Genomic DNA, 14219 nt, shown 5'->3' on the forward strand with positions numbered 1-14219 from the left:
TAGAACATGCTGCCTTTCCCTGCTCGTTACATCGGTGTTTCCGTGATTGAAGCTATTTTTCAGTTCTAAATCCTAGGAGGATTTTCCCCATGAATTTAACATGACTGAAGAAACTTGCTCCAGGGTAAAACTTTGCTGCAAATTATCTAAGTGAGATGGGCTTCTTAATAAAGAGACCAAAAATGAATCACAGCCGTTTAGTAGTTTCAAATGTGGCATTACCTTTCTCCTTCACTCTCACGATCACGATTATTCACAATGGAAATGGGCCGGCTTTCTAAAATGATTGCATGTGCCACACATCCTTTGCGCTCAGCACTGGAGGCTGTGCTGACGTGGCCAGGAGACTGTGCGTGCGAGAGAGTTGAGGAAAGAGCCTGGCCAAGCTGCTATTTCCTTTTTTTTTTTTTTTTTTTTTTAAAGACAGAGTCTCACTCTGTTGCCTGGGATAGAGTGCCGTGGTGTCGGCCTAGCTCACAGCAACCTCAAACTCCTTGGCTCAAGCGATCCTTCTGCCTCAGCCTCCTGAGTAGCTGGGACTACAGGCATGCGCCACCATGCCCGGCTATTTTTTTCTATATATTTTTAGTTGGCCAATTAATTTCTTTCTATTTTTAGTAGAGACGGGATCTCACTCTTGTTCAGGCTGGTTTCGAGCTCCTGACCTTGAGCGATCCTACCGCCTCGGCCTTCCAGAGTGCCCAAGCTGCTATCTCTAAGCTTCTCCAAAGGCCGTCCCTACACGAGGTCACCTGCTCACAGGTGACCTGCTCACGGCGCATAGGACACCCCTAGCGTCAGGCAGCTCCTTCTCTATGGCACTCAGGTCACCTGTTCAAACCCAACTCCCTACACATGTACAACCATGACTTTCCTGGTCTGCAGTTATCACATACTCTCCACCAAATCCAAGTGCAGCTTCCACAAGTGAACAATGACACTGGGAAAGGAAACGATGACAGCAACACTGCAAATCTTCCCCAGCGCCCTCCCTTCTGCCCTTGCTCTCTGCAGGGTGAAGGTTGAGGCCTGGCCCTATGCTCTTGTCTGTGGGGGCATGAGCTCCATCTCTAGTTCAGTAATATTTTTCTAGAGAGCATTTCCCTCTTCGTGCCACCTCTGTGTTTGAAAGCTCTTTCTCTTTTTGAGAAGCCCCGCCTCCTTTCCTGGCATTTAACCTAAATGTACACACAGTACTTACGGATCTCAGCAGGGGGTTCTAAAGGCCTTGCTTCCTCGCGACATGCCCTTGAACTAGGGACTCAGGAGCCTCGATTTATAGATGAAGACCTGAGGCTCAGAGAGCTGAAGTGACTTGCTCGAGGTGGCAGGCTGGGAAGAGGGGGAGCCAGGAGTGGAACGCAGGGCTGGGAGTCTTCCCGCTGCCCCACGCTGCCTTGCCGGGGCCTGGGAGGCTCTGAAAGGTTTATTTACCACAGAGCATCTGAAGGGACAAAAATGACCAATAAACTTGTTTTCTTTGTTTTTGGGGGGGTCTTTTTTGTTTTTTAGGGAGTGTGACTAACACACAGCCCAAGCTGTCCCCACCAGGGCCCTGGCGTGGCGGGGACGGCTTGGATTCCATCAGTCTCCACCCTCTGGGGCTCCCAGGCCGCCCTCCCTGCGGCAGCCCAAGCCCTCCCCATGAAGCAATTTTAAAACAATATAGTTTTTAAAACATTACGTGTTTTTTTAAGGGGGAAACATACCCTCGACGGAGAGAAGGCACGCAGGTGGAGCCAAATTGGGCCACAATTCTGAGGTTCCCGGCGCTGTTGCTGACTGACTGAAGGGACTGTGGGAAGCAAGCGAAGGCCGCAGCCTGGCGAGGAGGCTGTGCACTTCCGGGGCATCGGCGTTCACTTCCGGGTCTTTGCCGGCCTCCTCGCCTGGCTCCGGGTTTCCACCACTGAGCCCTGGGAAGAGAACAGGAGCCGGGACTGCCGGGCCCCAGAGGCGGAGGCGGGGAACCCACTCCCATCGTCCTTCTGTAACGCCCCCGCCAAGAAACTGGCCAAAGTGCCAGAGCCGGCTCCACAAAGCATTTCTGAGAAACGGACGTTTCACTCAAGACTTTGAGGAAAGATGGCGGAAGATTCGCATCGTGTGCGTGGTGTGGCAGGAATGTCTCAACACCGCCGCTGCTTAAGCATCGCTGTTCTTCCCTTCCAGGCACCATAAATACCAGCAGAGAGTGAGGGAGGTGAAGGAACCTAGTGCCTGCAGGGAAGGGAAATGTGGAAGAAGAATAAGGGAATGGAAAGTGTTTTCCTGCGAATACAGGTGAACCAAATGTCTTTGTTGGCTGAGTCAGCAAAGTCAGTGGGGACATGATAGCAACAAAAACTTGTGAAACGACCACTTGCACTGCTTCTCTTCTCTTTAGGGCTCTCTGGGTTACTTTTGATCCATGAGGGTAAATTGCAACAGCAGGAGAATGAAGGTGGTGGGATTCACCCCTTTCCAAAACTCCTCTGCCCATCTATGTGCAATTTGTCAAGAGAAGAACACAAGTCACACCAATTAATGCAAGCCTTACTGAGGCTCCATGCAAGCAATCAGTAACAGTCATCCATAGAGATCAAGTGTCGAGGCTCCCAAGTTGCCCAACTACAGCTATAAAAGGAAGAGGCTGTGAGTCTCTCAGAATCTCAGTTTACTGTCCTTGAACTTGGGAATGAAGGCATGGTCATGTTTGAATGCAAAAGTCTAGGGAAAGAAGATGATCTAGCTTGTTTTCCTGAATAATCTGAGTCATAAGAAAATACCTCCTGTTACATAATGAAAAACCAAAGACTCTTCTGGTCTCAGTGCCACTAGGTGCCAGCCACAAGGGCCAGCTTCACCCCAGGTGTCTCCCTGCACCCGGATGAGGCATCCAGCTTCCAGCATTGCACGTGTAAACACATCTGCCCGGGGCACTCCCTGCCCAAAACACTCATAACGCCCCCTGCATGCAGAATCCAACCCATACTCCTGCCTGGCAGTCAAAATCCTCCCTTGCGTAGCCTCAAAGTACTTTCCAGCCCAGCCCCTGTTCCACCCGCCATCCCACCCTCTGTTGAGGCAGGAGTCTGCTACTCAGCTCCCTCGATCTGCTTTGCACACCCTCTGTCCTCTCTCCTGGACCCCTGCTGACGTGTGTCACAAACCCTGGGGAGCATTTTCTCCTCACTTCCCTGCACTACAGCAATTCACCTGACCTAAGCTTTCTTCAGGGGCCAGCCGAAGTCTCACTACTTGCCAAAATCTTCCATGCAAAATAAATTTCTTCCTCCACTATGATACCAGAGCACTTGGCACCAGCACACAGAATCAGAGGGGTGTGTGTGTGTTTTTTAAATACATATGCCTAGATCACAATATTTCCACAATATGGTTATCTGGCATATCATACAATTATTCATCTCTGGTATCCTCCGCAAAGTGCAGGGATCTTGTCTGCTTTGGTTATTACTGTATCCCCAGTGCTTAAAACAGTGCCCTGCAGATATTAAGTACTTAATAAATATTTGTTAAATGAATGACTTGTGGGAGCCTAGACATCCCAGGTTATCCTGTTCCTCTTCCCCTCACCCCAGAGTCGTCCTTGCTTTTTGAATCCGACTGGATAGCAGAGCCAGCCACCTGGGTTTGGCTGTGTGCGTCTCCTCTGTTTGAGCAGCAGATGTGGATTTAACTGCCAATTACACAGCTGTGGTGCTGCAAGCCAGGCAGCCGTGATGGAGGATGAGATTTGCGCAGGCAAACTCTGGGTTAATGGGCAGCCCTAACCGCTAAATCTAATTAGGAAGGAAATCAGTTAAATTAAGAATCTTTCTTGTAAGAAAACCAAACAAAAAGCTGTTGGGCAAAATTTTTCAGTCCTCATTCACTTCAATCCACTTCCTCAAAGAAGAAGGCAAGACGGCAGGCCCTCAGCAAGAGTGTTTATTGGGCCAAAAGCTGTGCTCCCTTGACTACGGAAAGTCAAAGAGAAAGAAAAACATGGGCTTTGGCCACTAGGTTCCTCTTTGGCATGTGCTTGGGAGGAAGCTGCCACACCACCTCTCCAAAGAGTCTGAGGATTATCACTGTGGAAGCTCAGTCTCTCGGACCTGAATCTTTGCCAACATGCTTCCAATTCGGAGGGCGAATTGAGCAAAAGCACACGGTCCCCCGACTGAAGCAAGCGACACAGAGGCGCCACGCAATGCACCTCTATTGCTGAAGCAGTTACTTGCATGGTGTTCAGTCATTTGGTCTGAAAAGACAGATTCTCCCTTAATATTTGCAGTTTTTACTGTGTTCACATCATTCTGTAGCACCTTAAGTATCACAGGGCCCCTCCTTTTTTCCCTGAGAAACCCAACAAATATATATTAAAATAAAGAGATACAGTAAGATGAAAGACCATAAGAATTACCAATACCAGCCAGGCAAGGTGGCTCACGCCTGTAATCCTAGCACTCTGGGAGGCCGAAGTGGGAAGATTGCTTGAGGTCAGGAGTTCGAGACCAGCCTCAGCAAGAGTGAGCCCCCGTCTCTGTTAAAAAATAGAAAAAATTAGCTGTGTGTGGTGGCATTTGCCTGTAGTCCCAGCTACTAGGGAGGCTGAGGCAGGAGGATAGCTTGAGCCCAGGAGTTTTGAGATTGCTGTGAGCTAGGCTGATGCCACAGCACTCTGGCCAAGGCAACAGAGTGAGACTCTGTCTTAAAAAAAATACCAACATCAATTCCAACAGGATTAGCACATGCAAAAAACAAAATGTATATACATAAATACACAGTGTATTCAGAGTATATATCTAGGAAGCAGAGTGGTAACTTTAGTATCAGCTCCCTGAGGATTCTAGGTAAGCTCTTGCACAAGCCACGTGAATTAGGGCATATCATATAAGCTATAAGCTCTCTAAACTTTGACTTCCTAGTCTGTAAAATAGGAATAAACCTTTTACCCCGTTCAGTTATTTTGCAAAGATTAAATGGGATAATGCTCTTAAAGCACTTAGCACTGTGCCTAGCATATACTAACCACCCTATAAATGTTGAATGAGTAAATTAATAAACCGCCAAGCATCCTCTAAACCACTGACCCAGAACTGCTACATGTGTGAGACAACGGGTCTTGTAGTCTCATCCCCAAAATAACTGGGCCCTGAGGTGACCATTTACGGCTTGTGGTTGCACTGCACCATCCTAGGAGACGACATTCAGAGTCCATGCCTCAAGGATCTGGATACTGACGATTCGGATTTGGATGCTGCCTATTAAAATTGTATAGCATATTACAACAATTTCCCAAGAGATGGAAATAAAGCATCCTAGAGAGGGGCAGACTCTTTCTACTTTGCACAAAGGCATTCTACAGGCCAGCCCTGGCCCTGGGCAGTAAAGACAAGCCTTGGCGCCAGCTCTCTGGAAGAAAGCAACCCGGGTTAGATGACTGTTGTTTTAGCCACAGTTGGGCTCATTCATGGGACTCTAAACACTGTAAGTATTGTTGAACGGGGCTGAAAAGCTGCTCTCGCTGGACAGTCTTTTTGGTTTGTAAATGTTAGCTACTGTGTTTGCCGTGCTTGTTATAATCATTATCTTATTTTACTATATTCCTTGCTGTGTCCAAAGAGTTTGTTGTGTTCAAACACGGTGGCCATGCCTGTCTTCTACAATAGTTCATCGGCATCATCCACCTGCCGTAATAAAGATCGAAAGGCAAACCCGAGCTCCCACCACGCCATCCTGAGCCAGCCAGTCCTGGAATGAGGCCCTCTGAAGACTCAGCCTCCTCTTTGGAATGGAAACATGTCCTGAATCGGGACAGAGGGTCTGAATACCCCAGGCTAGCTAGCTGAGGGATAGCTGTGAGCCCTGCGGAACAAAATACACCCTTGGGTCCACGACAGTGCAGCGAAAAGAGATGGGCTTTCTGATGGCCACTTGAGCAAGGCACCCTGGGAACCGTAAATGGCCCTAAGGACAAGGCAGGCCACGGCTCCCTGGTGGAAATCCCTCCTTTCTTCAAACCCCCTAGCGTGCTGTCTGCAACTCCCTATGTTAGACTTAGGAATTGCCTGGTCACCCTCCCGGAAGTGCGTTTGTAAAGGGCAAAGGTGTAAGAACCATGACCCTCCCTCTTGCTTGTTTGTGCCACAATAGTAAATCCATGCTGGTTGATCACAAACCTACCCACCCTTCATATTACACTTGTTCCTATCTTGATTGCAGTGGTGGTGCTTACACAATTCTATGCATTCATCAAAACCCATAGAACTGTATACTCCACACAGAGTGACTATTACTGCGAGAAAATTAAGAGAGTGCTTAGGGCAGACATCATTGGTTGCAGGCACCTTAGCCCTTCACCCCTACTCTGCTTCCTTACTAATAAGACCATGATTTTATTCAGGTTTAGGGGAAGCTGCACCCTCCCAGCTTCATGGAGATACATCTTGATTAATCTAAATCAATCCATAATCTGATCCCGTCTATCACTGATTGGTTTAAAATAGCATTTGATAAAGTTGCCAATCTAAGATGTGAGGGTCTGGAAGCTTTGGGAGGCTGAGGCAGGAGGATTACTTGAGGCCAGGAGTTTGAGACCAGCATGAGCTACAGTGAGACCCCATCTCTACTAAATATAGAAAAATTAGCTGGATGTGGGGGGTATGTGCCTGTAGTCCCAGCTACTTGGGAGGCTGAGGCAAGAGGACTGCTTGAGCCCAGGAGTCCGAGGTTGCAGTGAGCTGTGATGATGCCACTGCATTCTAGCTGGGGCGACAGATTGAGACTGTCTCAATAAAAAGAAAGAAAGAAAAAAGGCTTCACCCCACTCTCAGCTGCCGTCAGAGCACATGCACCACGTGGACTTGCTGCAGGGCAGCCTGGCCCATTGCTCCTGCTCCACATCATCCCCTTGGATGTCGCCGAGCTGGCCACACTGGCTGCAGGTGAACGACCACATCCAGACGTCCTTGCTGGGGTAGAGACGCTTCCACAAGGGCGGCTGCCAAGGCCTCCTGGGGAACTTGTGGGGAGGAGCAGCTGCCGTGCTCTCCCGTGGCTCGGTCGCCCTGGCGACCTGTTCCATCCTCTCCTTCCTTGCCCTCCGTGGACCCCGAGTGCTATCTTCCTAGGAGCGGTTGAGGACCTCGCCCCGCCTGCTGTGTTCCAGGTCATCTCCCTGACCTCAGCCTTCCCGCCAACCCCGCTGTCACCTGCTTCTGTAACTGGACCTACAGCTTCGGGTGGCCGGCCTCGATTATCCTGATACCTGTGACTTCCCCTGCTGCTGCCTCCCCAACTCCAAAGACGACCCCCTGGGCAACGCCATGCCCAGGTACTTCACATCCGCCTAACGTGGGAAATGAAAGCAGAAGAAAACTACAGCCGCCAAGAGAGATTCCAGAGGAAGAAACTGTTTCCCCAGGCTACTTTAAACCTATTTTTTTTTTTTTTTTACAATGTTCACATTACTAAACTAGTCAAAAATGCTGACATAATTTTTGGGAGAAAATATTTCTTAAGTAGTGTTATAGTTTCGTATCCTTCTTTTATGTGTTTCATGGAGTTAAAGATTTTTCACTAATTACCTGTAATATGCCGACATTTTCTTATACTATTCACAACAATTATACTGCATTTGTAAAAGAATATGAATAGGAAACTTGCCAATTTATAAGGTAAAAATGAGAAGGCTTCCAAGATTTAATAATCTGATCCAGTTTTTGTTTATTTCCCATATGGAACAGACTGGGTCTATTAAGAGGCTATGGAGAAAACGGAGATATTGGTAAAAATTGTCAGTGACCAAACATTCTAAAAGAAATGCAAAATAGATATATGTTTTCAAGCCTTCAGCTATTTAAAGAAGTGAAATAATTTCCTACATGTATATCATTTTTGAAAATTTCTAACTAATGTCCTGAATGATTGATTTTTTTCTTTCTTTTTTTTTTTTTTTTGCTAAGCTTTCTGTTAACTTGGTATGGCACCTAGGACAGTATTCTTTCATGGTCAAAGCCGAGAGCAGTAGTAAAGCTTCCTTAAGTAGTGAAATGTTAAAATGAAATTTTCTCTTTTAAAGTGGGTTTATAGGGTTTAGGGTGCGAGAAAACGCTATGTTAATAAATCTGTACTGTTTTGTGTCTCCAAGTTCAGAACCAGAGCAGATCAGATTGAAAGATGGACTGGGTCCAATTCATCATGACTGGTAGATATGATTAGGTTGTATAGGAAGCCACTGGGAGTGCCTTTCCTATCACAAAAGTGCCATTAAAACAGCCCAAGGAGAAGAAATGGCTTGATTTTTTTTCATCTCAGGTTTAAATGGGCTCTAATCACACAAGCACAGCCTCCAATAGATTACAACTGTAAGTAGAAACCTACGTATAGTAAAACCTTGCCTTTCTTGGTAAACAGATTTAAAAGGTCTGATGTAAAACACTCAACAGGAGAATTCAGAGATGTGAGTTTCTCAGAATGGCACATATGTGAGATATCAGATGATTTTTTTAAAACCATTTGTACTTAGATGCTGAAAAACAATTCTTTTTACATATCAAAGTATTATTTTATAAGTTACAGAATGAACAACTGCAGTTTCATTATTATTTTTCCCCCAATAAACCAAGTATTCTAATCGTTAAAAGGGGGATAAGGGGCTGCTTCAAGAAGATTATGTGCCCTCTACTTTACTGGCTTTTGGTCTTGTGTGAGGATGCGATGCCTGGAGCTGCCACAGCAATTTTGTGACCATGAAGGGAGCTAGCTCACATGCAGATAATGACAGATCAGATAGGTGGAAAGATCTAGGTCAGGAGTGGGGAACCTGTGGCCTTCTAGGTTCTTAAGTGCAGCCTTTTGACTGAATCAAAATTTTACAGAATAAATCCTTTTACTTTTATTAATACATTTTTGTCCCTCTTTTACATTTTTATTTTATTGTTAAAATGAACATATTTAAAATACCAAACAATAAAACAAGTTTCAATGAAATAATCCTCCCGGTTTTACCAGCACAATTAGAACATTAGTCAGCCATAAGGGCTAAATCGATAGCTGCTACACTCATGATTTAGTTCTAACTTCCCCCGCCTAACTGGTGCCACTACCGCACGAGGCTGGTTGTCAATCGTTTATGGGGGTCGAATATACCAGTTTGTTATCAGGTTTTGACAACAGAGCCCTGTGTTTCTGTTTAACGTGGAATTTTTGAATCGTTACACAGCTCGACAGTATTTTTTAATTCTGTCTGCTGAACAGCCCATGATGTCAAAGAAGACCAAGAGAACAATAAAGGAAGAAAACAGGTTTTTTAATGAGGATTGGGAATTGCAATATTATCTCATTTCTGCTAAATATGAGACGATTTTCTTGCTTTATGATACTGCAATATCAACATTAAAGAAATTCAATGCTCATCAGCATTATAACACTCATAAGGACCACAGTATTTTAAATTAGAGAGAGAGGCACAAAAGGTTGTATTGCAGAAATTAAAATATGAAAAGCAAAAACAAAGACAATTCTTTCAAGCAGCAACAAGATCTGGAAATGATGCCACTGAAGCAACTTACAAAGTAGTTTATGTACTTGGGGGAGGAGGAGGGGTGGGGGGAGAGGGGAAGGGAAGCCATACACTGATGTAGAAATCAGGAAAGAATGCATTGTCCAAGTTGTAGGATACTTAGACCCCAATAATGTTTCAAAGTGCAAACCACTGCATCTTTCAAGGAGAACCATAGCTGATCAGCAGTACAAATTAGCTTTCAACTTAACAGAACAACTTCATGCAGTACTTCAAAGGGAAAGTATGTATTATTCAGTCACTTTGGATGAATCAACTGATACTACTGACTCAGTGCAGGTTTTATACTTCATTCAGGTCATAACAGAAGGTTTTCTTTGCTACAAAGAGTTACTTTGGGCACTCTCGTGAACAGAACACAGGGAATAAATATCTTTAACAACTTTCAAGATAAATGTCATGAAATTGGACTGAATTTGGTAAATTTAGTGAGTGTATGTACAGTGCACCTTCAATGACAGGAAAACATGCAGGGTTTATTGCACAGATAAAATAAAAGTACTAACAGATCCAGATGTTCTCATTTTTTTTCATTGTATCTTGCATCAGCAAAATCTCTGTGCTAAAGCTACTATTTTAAGTGACACTTTGCAACAAGTTATAAGTATCGTTAACGATATTCCTGCAAATGCAACACAGCATTGCCAGCCTCAGTTTCATAACAGGCTAAAGTTGAAGGATGAGGTATTCAGTGTGGATTTGTCCTATCATTCTAAAGTGTGTTTGTTGGCTATCTCAGGGACAGGTGTTAGCCAATTTTTTTCTCTGGGAGAACAGATAGTTAAATTTTATGAAGAACAGAATCAGCACGTGAATTATTGAATGAAGATTTCTATAGGAATGCAGGATTTCTGTGTGATATCATGTCAAATCAAAACAACTTGAATATTTGCAAGGTAAAACTAAGTCTATATATATATGATATTTGGCAAAAAAAAATCCAAGAATTTCAAAAAAAGCTATCTTTTAACAAAACATGTCTTCTCCTTCAAAATGAAATTTCAGATGAGCGTTTTTCCCCAGTTAGCAAAAGTCACTGATGGGCAGAATGATATATGTGAATCATTTGAGGAATACACAGCTATTATAAACCTATTAACTAGAGAATACAATGAAAGGTTCACTGACTTTGAGAATCATGACATTTTTATAAACCAGTGGATCAAGGGGACTCGGACACCAAAATCCAATCAGCCAAATTTCATTTATTCCTGCGCAGGGGCTGTCACCACTACACACAAGGAGGGAAAGCAGCCCCAAACTTTCTCAGTCTGGGGGTTTTTATACCCCTTGGGCTGCCCCCTGCACTGCAAAGCAAGCTGGTTACAGAAGCAGGACATTTACCATTAGCTACATCCTCTTGTAAGTTGCCGATTAGCTACATTTTGTTTTTTACATAAAGTTTCCACTCAACTACCCCTCCCACCTCCCATCCCACACTATTGTCTACCTGGTAATTCTCCTTTTCCACAACATCACGCTCAAATTAGCATTTCAGCCTCACCTAGTTGACATCACCAAGGCACCTAAAGAACCACAGATGGAATTGATTGAGCTCTCAGTAGATGACATTTTAAAGTCATTGTTTGATGCTAAGAAAGATCCAGCTAAAATACAGAAAAATGCAATAGAATACCCACACCTTCGGCGACATGCCTGAAAAATGCTTTCTTACTTTTCAACCACTTACTGCTGCAAATCTCCATTCTCCGACTAACCCAAATCAAGATGCCCTTCTTTCTAGTCAGTCACAAATGACCGATACCCATCCAGAGGGTCAACTGAAACTGTGAACCTCCGTGTTGCAAACAAATATTCAAACGCCTTCCAACAGAGCAGGCACAGCGAAGCCATCAAAAGGTTAGTTAACTTTAAAATTAACAAATAGTTTTCATTTTTTGAAATTATTAAGTACACAGTAGTTAGATTTTTACAAAATAATGTACATTGTAAGTGTATCTAATTGAAGTTTCTTGAATGGGACCCTATTTGATTACAGCTAAATTAATGTAGCCTTCCACCATGAAAAGCACCCCACACCTGACCTAGGTCATCGTGACAGCATTAAGTAGCTGAATTCACTAACCTGGGAAACTCACCCCACCCCAGCCCTACCACCTTCTGACTTAACTACCAGGGGAAGTAATACCTTTTTTTCTTATTGTTGAAACTGCTTTATTTGATTTTCCTATGATCTGCAGCCCAAAGCATCATGATTAATACACCGGTCCCATTTTATTAGAAACGAGTCAGGCATCCTCCTGTGGGGTTGTAGCCAACAACAAACACACAGCAGGTGTCTGTTGTACCATCCACAAGATACAATGTGTCTGTTTTGCAGAAATTATCTCTTACCAGTGGGCTTTTGCTACCTATGGAGCTACTTACACCTAATTCGACCAATAAAAAATGCTGGAAACTTAAACCAACAATGCCATTAAAGCTGACAATATTTGCCTTGAATTCTATTTAGACAACTTGTTGAGATTTTATGATATGATTCCTTTCTTCTCCTCTTTTTCTAAGTTCTTTCCTGCTGGATGCTGGACACTCAATTTTCAAGTCCTCCTACGTGTGGTCTCTTGCTGAGTCTGCTCTTAGTGGGGCCTTCTAATGACTTGTGTTGTCTTTATCTGTGGAAATCTTCATCTTTCTTTGACATTTCTCTTCATCTGGAAACTCTGTATACTTCCTCTCCCTCTTTTCTTGATCTTACATAAAATCCAGATTGTCCATAGAAAGTTATGTTCAAGAATCAATGTTAACAAAACAATCTTTAAGTCATTTTTATCTCTTTAAAAAATTATTTTATTCATCAGTTTATTGTTGCATTATTTTTTTATTTTATTTTTTAATATTTTAGATTTATATATTTTATATTTTTTCTCTTGGTTGAAAATGCTTACCATCCAGGGCTTTGGAAGGCTCTTTATTCTTATTGTACTCTTTTTCAAATTTGACGTCTTTGTTTTCTATTAACTCAAGTTTCAGTATCTCTTTTTGAATCCAACAGAAAGAGCTCCTCCCCATCCTTCCAGCCCCATGACTGTAAGATAAAAATTTTCTGCTGCCAGCATCTTGCAAGCAATGTGCCAAGGAGGCAATACATCAAACAGCCAGCATTGATCAGAACTCAGCCCTTCTCATATATCTCTTTCTAAAATGCCTAACAGAATAATTTGTTGTGTACAAGCTCGAAAACTTAAATTGTTTTGAATTAAATCAAGTTGAATTTTTATAGTCACTACTAAAGGGAGGACAGGCAACATGAATGAATTTCAGCTGCTTTGGAACACATGGAAAAGGACACCAATACTAGGAGCATCTTGAGATCCTGATGGCTAGATCCAGCCAACTCCAGACAGTCAGGAGCTGAATATTTACGAGGTGGATTATCTCATTCTAGTTCATTGCTTCACCTTCTGTTTGCTGATACCTCTGGCACCTTTCATTCTAATGTTAGAAATATCCTTATAAAATGCCTACTGTGTATAAATTGATGAATGAGTTAAATGACAGGAGTTAGACCCTAATGAGTAAAGGTTTGGGGAATCTTGGAGAGAGGGCAATATCTGAGACCTTCTTAGCCCTCATCACCATGTTGAAAAATGGAATTTGTATGAAGATTCTCAAAATATCCACTCATTGGGTGAGGTGGCTCATGCCTGTAATCCCAGGACTTTGGGAAGCTGAAGCAGGAGGATTGCTTGAGACCAGGAGTTCAAGACTGGCCTGGGCAACATAGTGAGACCCCCATCTTGGCCAAAAGTAAAAATTAACCAGGCACAACATCACACACCTTTAGTCCCAGTTACTCAGGAGGCTGAGGCAGGAGGATCACTTGAGCCCAGAAGTGTGAGGTTGCAGGGTGCTATGATGACATCCACTCTAGCCCAGAGACAGAGCAGGATCCTGACTAAAAAAAAAAAAGTCCATTCAATATATATATTTTTATTGTAGCAAGATAACATGCAGCCTTTTCAAGTCTGATTTTTGTTCCTTCTACCATTAGTCCTGAGTTTTTGCCTATGGTGATAGCCAGTTTTCATTTCATTCATTCGCTCATTCATTCATCTCACAGTCTCTCACTGATCGTCACCTATACCCAAGCACTGTTCTGGGTGCCCAGGATACACCAGTGAACAAACAGAACCCCCGACGCTCTGGAGCTTACATTCTAGTGCAGGTGACATGGGAATGTAATAAACCCGTAACTCAGGAAGAGCTGAGTTCTTTTCAGATCAGTAAGGCTAGGTAAGGAAGGGACAGCTTCTCTGAAGAGGTGCTGTTGAACTGAGGCCTCGTTTTAAAAGAGGACTTTATATTTTTTGGACATTCTTTAGATATTAACTTCCTTTGTTCCCTAACAGAAGTAACTAGCAGCCTGGTCTGAGTGAAGTGGTGTGCACAACTAATTGATCACAACCAGTTACAGATTCCTTTGTTCCTTCTCCACTCCCACTGCTTCACTTGACTAGCCTTAAAATAAAAAAGAAGAAGTAACTTGCAGCAAAGAGTAGAAACGGGAATAGGAACAAAAGTGCTTTTCCTGTCCTCTCACTCAAGGATAATCAACACAGAAGAATTCGGTGACCTCTGGTCACCAAGAAGTATGTGGGGCTCTCTCCCCACCAGCAGCAGACACCAGCCA

The sequence above is a fragment of the Microcebus murinus genome, chromosome 15, assembly GCF_040939455.1.
Source record: "Microcebus murinus isolate Inina chromosome 15, M.murinus_Inina_mat1.0, whole genome shotgun sequence".
Taxonomy (NCBI): domain Eukaryota; kingdom Metazoa; phylum Chordata; class Mammalia; order Primates; family Cheirogaleidae; genus Microcebus; species Microcebus murinus.